The sequence below is a fragment of the Schistocerca piceifrons genome, unplaced genomic scaffold, assembly GCF_021461385.2.
Source record: "Schistocerca piceifrons isolate TAMUIC-IGC-003096 unplaced genomic scaffold, iqSchPice1.1 HiC_scaffold_602, whole genome shotgun sequence".
Lineage (NCBI taxonomy): Eukaryota > Metazoa > Arthropoda > Insecta > Orthoptera > Acrididae > Schistocerca > Schistocerca piceifrons.
In genome coordinates this window covers 63,559-76,188 of record NW_025728844.1, presented here as the reverse complement: position 1 = coordinate 76,188, position 12,630 = coordinate 63,559, and the positions used below count along the sequence as shown (strand labels likewise).

General features: G+C 49.4%; 4 non-coding genes across 4 annotated transcripts; all 4 read left to right on the top strand.

Annotated features, from left to right (window-relative positions):
* Window positions 1-595: 595 nt before the first annotated feature.
* LOC124762560 lies at window positions 596-715 on the top strand. The gene has a single exon (XR_007012542.1). It is a non-coding gene; the product is annotated as a 5S ribosomal RNA (ribosomal RNA).
* Window positions 716-4,366: 3,651 nt separating this feature from the next.
* Window positions 4,367-4,486, top strand: LOC124762559. The gene has a single exon (XR_007012541.1). It is a non-coding gene; the product is annotated as a 5S ribosomal RNA (ribosomal RNA).
* A 3,647-nt stretch (window positions 4,487-8,133) lies between these two features.
* LOC124762558 lies at window positions 8,134-8,253 on the top strand. Its single transcript, XR_007012540.1, has one exon. It is a non-coding gene; the product is annotated as a 5S ribosomal RNA (ribosomal RNA).
* Window positions 8,254-11,907: 3,654 nt separating this feature from the next.
* LOC124762557 lies at window positions 11,908-12,027 on the top strand. The gene has a single exon (XR_007012539.1). It is a non-coding gene; the product is annotated as a 5S ribosomal RNA (ribosomal RNA).
* Window positions 12,028-12,630: the final 603 nt, after the last annotated feature.

The following is a 12,630-nucleotide window of genomic DNA, read 5'->3' as shown; positions in this document are numbered from 1 at the left end:
CTTGTGTCCCTGTTTTCGCACCTTTGCACAGGTCTACTGGCCGCAAACGGCGTCTCGGACACGCCCGTTAGGCCCACGGCCGTCTCGCAGATGTTTCTCGTGCTTGTGCTGTCATATGGGCCACGACCCGAGCGGCAGCGAGCGGCAGTCGAGCAAAGTCGGGACAAGTCGGGACGGAAGGGGAGAGGTGCGAATGCACTGCACAGATCACGCAAATACCTGGACGCGAGCCGCGCGGCGTGTGTCAGGTGAGGAAGCTGCCGGGGGCGCCCTCCAGCAGGACACTGCTACACCCCGCACAGCCCCCCGCCGGATAACGGGAACAAGATGCGTCGCCCGCGCCGCACGCACCAAGCGAAACGAATGACGGGCGGCGCACCGAGCAGCCGCGTGTCTCACGCAAGTGGCGGCGCGGCGCGCCCGCCAGTCCGGCAGACGCCTCTGAGACGCCGGACGCGCACTCGGCGCCGCCTTCGAGGCTCCAGCTGTTGCGGAAGGACGTGCTCTGCGTCAAATGTGTCACCGAAAACTGCGATTGTGTGTGTTGGGAGAAGAGGCAGAGGCGTCTTCTGTCGTGCGGCTACAGTATAAGGGCGCCAACGGCCATACCATGTTGAATACACCGGTTCTCGTCCGATCACCGAAGTTAAGCAACATCGGGCCCGGTTAGTACTTGGATGGGTGACCGCCTGGGAACACCGGGTGCTCGCACGCCTCGGATTCGGACCAAAATTCGGAAGAACAATCAAGAACGTCATTACAAATGCCACCTCAAAAATAACAGTAAACGGATGGACTTCCAAGTCAATAAGACTGGGAAGATCCGTCAGGCAAGGATGTCCATTATCGATGGCACTTTTCACAATAGCCCTCGACCCACTACTACGAAAACTAACAGCCGAAATCGGAGGATACACAATGGGTGCAACAAACATCGTATGCACGGCCTATGCTGACGACATGGGCATATTCATCCAAAACGAAGAAGAACTAGGAATAATCCAGCCTATCATGGAATCCTTCGAAAAGGCTTCAGGTGCCAAAACGAATCCGACGAAGACAGTGCTACTACCAATAGGCAACGGCAGACTGCGACCAGCGAGACAGTGGTACCGAGTGACAAACAACCATAGGGCACTCGGAGTGGAACTACAGCAGTGCCCTTTGAAAATGGCAGCACAAAACTGGCGCAGCGTCTTGAACACAACGAGAGGGCTCGTGAGGATACACGCGAACCGGAACCTGACGCTGAGCCAAAGAGTGCAGTTAGTAAACGAAACAATCCTGTCGAAAGCGTGGTACATGGCGCAAATACTATGTGCTCCGACGGAAATTGCGCGAGCGATAGGAAGTGCGGCGTACTACTTGCTGTGGAGGCGGGAAATCTTCAAGGTCTCCCAGGCGACGTGTTTCCTGTCAAGGGACGAAGGCGGACTTGGTCTGACTGACGTTAAGACGAAATGCGCGGCACTGCTTCTACACCGTGCGATGAAAATGGCAAACCAGAACAACAACAGTATAACGTCCAGCCTGATAAACCAATATAAACCTGAATCTGAAGAGGCTCCTGTAGACACTACGAACATACCATTCAAGTTGCGGCACATAAAACAGATGGCAATCGACAAGAGTTACATCACCGCGGTCGTTGCCAACCCACAGCAAAGAACGGCGAGGAACATCTACAGCGCTCTGAGGGGGAAGGCAAGAAAGTCCAAAATAGAGACGAGTTTTCCAGACCATGACTGGCCACAGGTCTGGAAGAATGTCTCGGAACGGACACTTCCTGAGCACGCCAGGGACACGTGGTATAAAATCATCCACAAAACAGTGCCGACAAACGAAAAACTGGCACGCATAAAAATGCGGGAATCCCCAAACTGCGAGCTCTGCAACCAGACCGACACCATCGAGCATCGTTTTGGCTGCAGAGAGAGCGGGGAAATATGGGCGGCAGCGAGAAAAATGATCGCCCACATCAACAGAACCGACGAGAGGGCGATACATGTCTCAGCTGTCACTGTCCCGGACGCGAAGCCTTTCCCCAAAGCGAAACGCCTGGCCACAATGTGGATCATCGCCATGACGGCACACGCCATCGTCACGAAACGGCAGACCGACAAGGCGCAGTTCCTCACGGACCTGTGGGAGGAACACAGGAGGGCCAAACAACGCTCCAAGTACCGAGAGACCTTCCAGAACTTCCTGCAGGTCCCGCTGGACGCCGCCTTCCGAGACGCCTTCAACACGACGTGACCGACGCCCTCCCACAACACCCACACCCCAGTCGCTGAGGACTTCGCCCAACAATCCCTCCAAAGCCCCGACGGCAAGAGTGGTGCATTGCGAAAGTGTTGTGAAAATGCGCGCAGAGTGAAAGTGGGTACGTGTAGCAGTGCCAAAGTGAGAGTGACGTGTGCCAATCATAGCCATACAGTGTCCAGTGCCCAATAGCCAAATAAAGCAGGCAAAAGGAAATGATCAGTTTTTAATTTAGTGCAAAGGATACAAGACGTGTTCCAAGGTAACAGCGAAATGTCAAACAGTGTATTTCATGTAATTAATGTGTACTCTCGCCATCTCCATTCAAGGTACGTTTTTTTTTCCCCTCTCTCTCTCTCTCTCTCTCTCTCTCTCTCTCTCTCTGTCTCTCTCTCTCTCTTCTATAATCATTTTTTTTGTTGTTGTTTTGTAGGTTTTTTTTGTGTTTGTCTGTGTTTATTCCTTTGATGTATCCGTGTGTATAGATATAGTTATATACATTTATAAAGTTCGGCGCATCATGTGCCAAAACGTTGCATACCCCTTTGCGATTTACAAAAATTCTAACTTTAGACTTTCTCTGCCCCAAATTTTCCGTGGAACTGTTGCGTCCACTCTCACACAGTACACTAAATAACTTCCCCATTCATCATTTATGCACATAGATGTTCTGGCCCATATTCTCCTTTAGCCTTTGGCAAACACATAGCGAACATGCCAAAATAGGTGTATTCAAATACCATACGGGGGAAAAAAAAAAAAACTTAAAATTAATTTAAATTCAATTTATAAAAAAAATCAAAGTAATGCAGTTTCTTTTTTATGTATAAAAAACCATAAACATTGAAGGGAAAAACTTATATAAAGGACACTCAGTGAATAAAAGTGTTGTAACTAAGCCAAGAGACTACTAAAAGAACAATCAGAACTGAAAACGAGAAAATATACAATTTCATGTAAAGATATGTAATTGTTAAAAATTGTAAATAAAAGTTTATATACGTTTAAAAAAAAAAAAAAAAAAAAGGTGCTGTTGGCTCCCCTTCATTTTCTCCTTTTTACGCCGCTATCCCTGCCAGCCCTCTTTTCATACTACCTTTCTTTTGCGACAAACGTGCTTCCTTAAGCATTTTCAACGTGCTAGGAATGCCTTGAAAATAACGAAACACTACGAATCGACAGATGTGACCTGAAATGAGTCAGGGCCACCTACTGTTTCGTAGCAGTGCAAAACTCCACAGAAGGAAAAAAAAAAAAAAAAAAAAATGAAAATAAATGACTGTAATAAACATAACATACGATATGAATGGCCTCAGTTGGAAGAAGAATGTGCCAAGGAAGATTTCTTAAAAGTGCCTGAAGATAACAAAACGGTATGAACCGACAGATATGTTCTGAAATACGTCAGGGCTGCTTATTGTTTTGTAGCAGCGTACGACTGCAAACTTGTAAACAAAAATGTATCTTTCGTCGCTAGAAGAGAAGGATGCTTTGGCGACCCTCCTGTGCCTTGTGTCCCTGTTTTCGCACCTTTGCACAGGTCTACTGGCCGCAAACGGCGTCTCGGACACGCCCGTTAGGCCCACGGCCGTCTCGCAGATGTTTCTCGTGCTTGTGCTGTCATATGGGCCACGACCCGAGCGGCAGCGAGCGGCAGTCGAGCAAAGTCGGGACAAGTCGGGACGGAAGGGGAGAGGTGCGAATGCACTGCACAGATCACGCAAATACCTGGACGCGAGCCGCGCGGCGTGTGTCAGGTGAGGAAGCTGCCGGGGGCGCCCTCCAGCAGGACACTGCTACACCCCGCACAGCCCCCCGCCGGATAACGGGAACAAGATGCGTCGCCCGCGCCGCACGCACCAAGCGAAACGAATGACGGGCGGCGCACCGAGCAGCCGCGTGTCTCACGCAAGTGGCGGCGCGGCGCGCCCGCCAGTCCGGCAGACGCCTCTGAGACGCCGGACGCGCACTCGGCGCCGCCTTCGAGGCTCCAGCTGTTGCGGAAGGACGTGCTCTGCGTCAAATGTGTCACCGAAAACTGCGATTGTGTGTGTTGGGAGAAGAGGCAGAGGCGTCTTCTGTCGTGCGGCTACAGTATAAGGGCGCCAACGGCCATACCATGTTGAATACACCGGTTCTCGTCCGATCACCGAAGTTAAGCAACATCGGGCCCGGTTAGTACTTGGATGGGTGACCGCCTGGGAACACCGGGTGCTCGCACGCCTCGGATTCGGACCAAAATTCGGAAGAACAATCAAGAACGTCATTACAAATGCCACCTCAAAAATAACAGTAAACGGATGGACTTCCAAGTCAATAAGACTGGGAAGATCCGTCAGGCAAGGATGTCCATTATCGATGGCACTTTTCACAATAGCCCTCGACCCACTACTACGAAAACTAACAGCCGAAATCGGAGGATACACAATGGGTGCAACAAACATCGTATGCACGGCCTATGCTGACGACATGGGCATATTCATCCAAAACGAAGAAGAACTAGGAATAATCCAGCCTATCATGGAATCCTTCGAAAAGGCTTCAGGTGCCAAAACGAATCCGACGAAGACAGTGCTACTACCAATAGGCAACGGCAGACTGCGACCAGCGAGACAGTGGTACCGAGTGACAAACAACCATAGGGCACTCGGAGTGGAACTACAGCAGTGCCCTTTGAAAATGGCAGCACAAAACTGGCGCAGCGTCTTGAACACAACGAGAGGGCTCGTGAGGATACACGCGAACCGGAACCTGACGCTGAGCCAAAGAGTGCAGTTAGTAAACGAAACAATCCTGTCGAAAGCGTGGTACATGGCGCAAATACTATGTGCTCCGACGGAAATTGCGCGAGCGATAGGAAGTGCGGCGTACTACTTGCTGTGGAGGCGGGAAATCTTCAAGGTCTCCCAGGCGACGTGTTTCCTGTCAAGGGACGAAGGCGGACTTGGTCTGACTGACGTTAAGACGAAATGCGCGGCACTGCTTCTACACCGTGCGATGAAAATGGCAAACCAGAACAACAACAGTATAACGTCCAGCCTGATAAACCAATATAAACCTGAATCTGAAGAGGCTCCTGTAGACACTACGAACATACCATTCAAGTTGCGGCACATAAAACAGATGGCAATCGACAAGAGTTACATCACCGCGGTCGTTGCCAACCCACAGCAAAGAACGGCGAGGAACATCTACAGCGCTCTGAGGGGGAAGGCAAGAAAGTCCAAAATAGAGACGAGTTTTCCAGACCATGACTGGCCACAGGTCTGGAAGAATGTCTCGGAACGGACACTTCCTGAGCACGCCAGGGACACGTGGTATAAAATCATCCACAAAACAGTGCCGACAAACGAAAAACTGGCACGCATAAAAATGCGGGAATCCCCAAACTGCGAGCTCTGCAACCAGACCGACACCATCGAGCATCGTTTTGGCTGCAGAGAGAGCGGGGAAATATGGGCGGCAGCGAGAAAAATGATCGCCCACATCAACAGAACCGACGAGAGGGCGATACATGTCTCAGCTGTCACTGTCCCGGACGCGAAGCCTTTCCCCAAAGCGAAACGCCTGGCCACAATGTGGATCATCGCCATGACGGCACACGCCATCGTCACGAAACGGCAGACCGACAAGGCGCAGTTCCTCACGGACCTGTGGGAGGAACACAGGAGGGCCAAACAACGCTCCAAGTACCGAGAGACCTTCCAGAACTTCCTGCAGGTCCCGCTGGACGCCGCCTTCCGAGACGCCTTCAACACGACGTGACCGACGCCCTCCCACAACACCCACACCCCAGTCGCTGAGGACTTCGCCCAACAATCCCTCCAAAGCCCCGACGGCAAGAGTGGTGCATTGCGAAAGTGTTGTGAAAATGCGCGCAGAGTGAAAGTGGGTACGTGTAGCAGTGCCAAAGTGAGAGTGACGTGTGCCAATCATAGCCATACAGTGTCCAGTGCCCAATAGCCAAATAAAGCAGGCAAAAGGAAATGATCAGTTTTTAATTTAGTGCAAAGGATACAAGACGTGTTCCAAGGTAACAGCGAAATGTCAAACAGTGTATTTCATGTAATTAATGTGTACTCTCGCCATCTCCATTCAAGGTACGTTTTTTTTTCCCCTCTCTCTCTCTCTCTCTCTCTCTCTCTCTCTCTCTGTCTCTCTCTCTCTCTTCTATAATCATTTTTTTGTTGTTGTTTTGTAGGTTTTTTTTGTGTTTGTCTGTGTTTATTCCTTTGATGTATCCGTGTGTATAGATATAGTTATATACATTTATAAAGTTCGGCGCATCATGTGCCAAAACGTTGCATACCCCTTTGCGATTTACAAAAATTCTAACTTTAGACTTTCTCTGCCCCAAATTTTCCGTGGAACTGTTGCGTCCACTCTCACACAGTACACTAAATAACTTCCCCATTCATCATTTATGCACATAGATGTTCTGGCCCATATTCTCCTTTAGCCTTTGGCAAACACATAGCGAACATGCCAAAATAGGTGTATTCAAATACCATACGGGGGAAAAAAAAAAAAAACTTAAAATTAATTTAAATTCAATTTATAAAAAAAATCAAAGTAATGCAGTTTCTTTTTTATGTATAAAAAACCATAAACATTGAAGGGAAAAACTTATATAAAGGACACTCAGTGAATAAAAGTGTTGTAACTAAGCCAAGAGACTACTAAAAGAACAATCAGAACTGAAAACGAGAAAATATACAATTTCATGTAAAGATATGTAATTGTTAAAAATTGTAAATAAAAGTTTATATACGTTTAAAAAAAAAAAAAAAAAAAAGGTGCTGTTGGCTCCCCTTCATTTTCTCCTTTTTACGCCGCTATCCCTGCCAGCCCTCTTTTCATACTACCTTTCTTTTGCGACAAACGTGCTTCCTTAAGCATTTTCAACGTGCTAGGAATGCCTTGAAAATAACGAAACACTACGAATCGACAGATGTGACCTGAAATGAGTCAGGGCCACCTACTGTTTCGTAGCAGTGCAAAACTCCACAGAAGGAAAAAAAAAAAAAAAAAAATGAAAATAAATGACTGTAATAAACATAACATACGATATGAATGGCCTCAGTTGGAAGAAGAATGTGCCAAGGAAGATTTCTTAAAAGTGCCTGAAGATAACAAAACGGTATGAACCGACAGATATGTTCTGAAATACGTCAGGGCTGCTTATTGTTTTGTAGCAGCGTACGACTGCAAACTTGTAAACAAAAATGTATCTTTCGTCGCTAGAAGAGAAGGATGCTTTGGCGACCCTCCTGTGCCTTGTGTCCCTGTTTTCGCACCTTTGCACAGGTCTACTGGCCGCAAACGGCGTCTCGGACACGCCCGTTAGGCCCACGGCCGTCTCGCAGATGTTTCTCGTGCTTGTGCTGTCATATGGGCCACGACCCGAGCGGCAGCGAGCGGCAGTCGAGCAAAGTCGGGACAAGTCGGGACGGAAGGGGAGAGGTGCGAATGCACTGCACAGATCACGCAAATACCTGGACGCGAGCCGCGCGGCGTGTGTCAGGTGAGGAAGCTGCCGGGGGCGCCCTCCAGCAGGACACTGCTACACCCCGCACAGCCCCCCGCCGGATAACGGGAACAAGATGCGTCGCCCGCGCCGCACGCACCAAGCGAAACGAATGACGGGCGGCGCACCGAGCAGCCGCGTGTCTCACGCAAGTGGCGGCGCGGCGCGCCCGCCAGTCCGGCAGACGCCTCTGAGACGCCGGACGCGCACTCGGCGCCGCCTTCGAGGCTCCAGCTGTTGCGGAAGGACGTGCTCTGCGTCAAATGTGTCACCGAAAACTGCGATTGTGTGTGTTGGGAGAAGAGGCAGAGGCGTCTTCTGTCGTGCGGCTACAGTATAAGGGCGCCAACGGCCATACCATGTTGAATACACCGGTTCTCGTCCGATCACCGAAGTTAAGCAACATCGGGCCCGGTTAGTACTTGGATGGGTGACCGCCTGGGAACACCGGGTGCTCGCACGCCTCGGATTCGGACCAAAATTCGGAAGAACAATCAAGAACGTCATTACAAATGCCACCTCAAAAATAACAGTAAACGGATGGACTTCCAAGTCAATAAGACTGGGAAGATCCGTCAGGCAAGGATGTCCATTATCGATGGCACTTTTCACAATAGCCCTCGACCCACTACTACGAAAACTAACAGCCGAAATCGGAGGATACACAATGGGTGCAACAAACATCGTATGCACGGCCTATGTTGACGACATGGGCATATTCATCCAAAACGAAGAAGAACTAGGAATAATCCAGCCTATCATGGAATCCTTCGAAAAGGCTTCAGGTGCCAAAACGAATCCGACGAAGACAGTGCTACTACCAATAGGCAACGGCAGACTGCGACCAGCGAGACAGTGGTACCGAGTGACAAACAACCATAGGGCACTCGGAGTGGAACTACAGCAGTGCCCTTTGAAAATGGCAGCACAAAACTGGCGCAGCGTCTTGAACACAACGAGAGGGCTCGTGAGGATACACGCGAACCGGAACCTGACGCTGAGCCAAAGAGTGCAGTTAGTAAACGAAACAATCCTGTCGAAAGCGTGGTACATGGCGCAAATACTATGTGCTCCGACGGAAATTGCGCGAGCGATAGGAAGTGCGGCGTACTACTTGCTGTGGAGGCGGGAAATCTTCAAGGTCTCCCAGGCGACGTGTTTCCTGTCAAGGGACGAAGGCGGACTTGGTCTGACTGACGTTAAGACGAAATGCGCGGCACTGCTTCTACACCGTGCGATGAAAATGGCAAACCAGAACAACAACAGTATAACGTCCAGCCTGATAAACCAATATAAACCTGAATCTGAAGAGGCTCCTGTAGACACTACGAACATACCATTCAAGTTGCGGCACATAAAACAGATGGCAATCGACAAGAGTTACATCACCGCGGTCGTTGCCAACCCACAGCAAAGAACGGCGAGGAACATCTACAGCGCTCTGAGGGGGAAGGCAAGAAAGTCCAAAATAGAGACGAGTTTTCCAGACCATGACTGGCCACAGGTCTGGAAGAATGTCTCGGAACGGACACTTCCTGAGCACGCCAGGGACACGTGGTATAAAATCATCCACAAAACAGTGCCGACAAACGAAAAACTGGCACGCATAAAAATGCGGGAATCCCCAAACTGCGAGCTCTGCAACCAGACCGACACCATCGAGCATCGTTTTGGCTGCAGAGAGAGCGGGGAAATATGGGCGGCAGCGAGAAAAATGATCGCCCACATCAACAGAACCGACGAGAGGGCGATACATGTCTCAGCTGTCACTGTCCCGGACGCGAAGCCTTTCCCCAAAGCGAAACGCCTGGCCACAATGTGGATCATCGCCATGACGGCACACGCCATCGTCACGAAACGGCAGACCGACAAGGCGCAGTTCCTCACGGACCTGTGGGAGGAACACAGGAGGGCCAAACAACGCTCCAAGTACCGAGAGACCTTCCAGAACTTCCTGCAGGTCCCGCTGGACGCCGCCTTCCGAGACGCCTTCAACACGACGTGACCGACGCCCTCCCACAACACCCACACCCCAGTCGCTGAGGACTTCGCCCACCAATCCCTCCAAAGCCCCGACGGCAAGAGTGGTGCATTGCGAAAGTGTTGTGAAAATGCGCGCAGAGTGAAAGTGGGTACGTGTAGCAGTGCCAAAGTGAGAGTGACGTGTGCCAATCATAGCCATACAGTGTCCAGTGCCCAATAGCCAAATAAAGCAGGCAAAAGGAAATGATCAGTTTTTAATTTAGTGCAAAGGATACAAGACGTGTTCCAAGGTAACAGCGAAATGTCAAACAGTGTATTTCATGTAATTAATGTGTACTCTCGCCATCTCCATTCAAGGTACGTTTTTTTTTCCCCTCTCTCTCTCTCTCTCTCTCTCTCTCTCTCTCTCTCTCTCTGTCTCTCTCTCTCTCTTCTATAATCATTTTTTTTGTTGTTGTTTTGTAGGTTTTTTTTGTGTTTGTCTGTGTTTATTCCTTTGATGTATCCGTGTGTATAGATATAGTTATATACATTTATAAAGTTCGGCGCATCATGTGCCAAAACGTTGCATACCCCTTTGCGATTTACAAAAATTCTAACTTTAGACTTTCTCTGCCCCAAATTTTCCGTGGAACTGTTGCGTCCACTCTCACACAGTACACTAAATAACTTCCCCATTCATCATTTATGCACATAGATGTTCTGGCCCATATTCTCCTTTAGCCTTTGGCAAACACATAGCGAACATGCCAAAATAGGTGTATTCAAATACCATACGGGGGAAAAAAAAAAAAAAACTTAAAATTAATTTAAATTCAATTTATAAAAAAAATCAAAGTAATGCAGTTTCTTTTTTATGTATAAAAAACCATAAACATTGAAGGGAAAAACTTATATAAAGGACACTCAGTGAATAAAAGTGTTGTAACTAAGCCAAGAGACTACTAAAAGAACAATCAGAACTGAAAACGAGAAAATATACAATTTCATGTAAAGATATGTAATTGTTAAAAATTGTAAATAAAAGTTTATATACGTTTAAAAAAAAAAAAAAAAAAAAGGTGCTGTTGGCTCCCCTTCATTTTCTCCTTTTTACGCCGCTATCCCTGCCAGCCCTCTTTTCATACTACCTTTCTTTTGCGACATACGTGCTTCCTTAAGCATTTTCAACGTGCTAGGAATGCCTTGAAAATAACGAAACACTACGAATCGACAGATGTGACCTGAAATGAGTCAGGGCCACCTACTGTTTCGTAGCAGTGCAAAACTCCACAGAAGGAAAAAAAAAAAAAAAAAATGAAAATAAATGACTGTAATAAACATAACATACGATATGAATGGCCTCAGTTGGAAGAAGAATGTGCCAAGGAAGATTTCTTAAAAGTGCCTGAAGATAACAAAACGGTATGAACCGACAGATATGTTCTGAAATACGTCAGGGCTGCTTATTGTTTTGTAGCAGCGTACGACTGCAAACTTGTAAACAAAAATGTATCTTTCGTCGCTAGAAGAGAAGGATGCTTTGGCGACCCTCCTGTGCCTTGTGTCCCTGTTTTCGCACCTTTGCACAGGTCTACTGGCCGCAAACGGCGTCTCGGACACGCCCGTTAGGCCCACGGCCGTCTCGCAGATGTTTCTCGTGCTTGTGCTGTCATATGGGCCACGACCCGAGCGGCAGCGAGCGGCAGTCGAGCAAAGTCGGGACAAGTCGGGACGGAAGGGGAGAGGTGCGAATGCACTGCACAGATCACGCAAATACCTGGACGCGAGCCGCGCGGCGTGTGTCAGGTGAGGAAGCTGCCGGGGGCGCCCTCCAGCAGGACACTGCTACACCCCGCACAGCCCCCCGCCGGATAACGGGAACAAGATGCGTCGCCCGCGCCGCACGCACCAAGCGAAACGAATGACGGGCGGCGCACCGAGCAGCCGCGTGTCTCACGCAAGTGGCGGCGCGGCGCGCCCGCCAGTCCGGCAGACGCCTCTGAGACGCCGGACGCGCACTCGGCGCCGCCTTCGAGGCTCCAGCTGTTGCGGAAGGACGTGCTCTGCGTCAAATGTGTCACCGAAAACTGCGATTGTGTGTGTTGGGAGAAGAGGCAGAGGCGTCTTCTGTCGTGCGGCTACAGTATAAGGGCGCCAACGGCCATACCATGTTGAATACACCGGTTCTCGTCCGATCACCGAAGTTAAGCAACATCGGGCCCGGTTAGTACTTGGATGGGTGACCGCCTGGGAACACCGGGTGCTCGCACGCCTCGGATTCGGACCAAAATTCGGAAGAACAATCAAGAACGTCATTACAAATGCCACCTCAAAAATAACAGTAAACGGATGGACTTCCAAGTCAATAAGACTGGGAAGATCCGTCAGGCAAGGATGTCCATTATCGATGGCACTTTTCACAATAGCCCTCGACCCACTACTACGAAAACTAACAGCCGAAATCGGAGGATACACAATGGGTGCAACAAACATCGTATGCACGGCCTATGCTGACGACATGGGCATATTCATCCAAAACGAAGAAGAACTAGGAATAATCCAGCCTATCATGGAATCCTTCGAAAAGGCTTCAGGTGCCAAAACGAATCCGACGAAGACAGTGCTACTACCAATAGGCAACGGCAGACTGCGACCAGCGAGACAGTGGTACCGAGTGACAAACAACCATAGGGCACTCGGAGTGGAACTACAGCAGTGCCCTTTGAAAATGGCAGCACAAAACTGGCGCAGCGTCTTGAACACAACGAGAGGGCTCGTGAGGATACACGCGAACCGGAACCTGACGCTGAGCCAAAGAGTGCAGTTAGTAAACGAAACAATCCTGTCGAAAGCGTGGTACATGGCGCAAATACTAT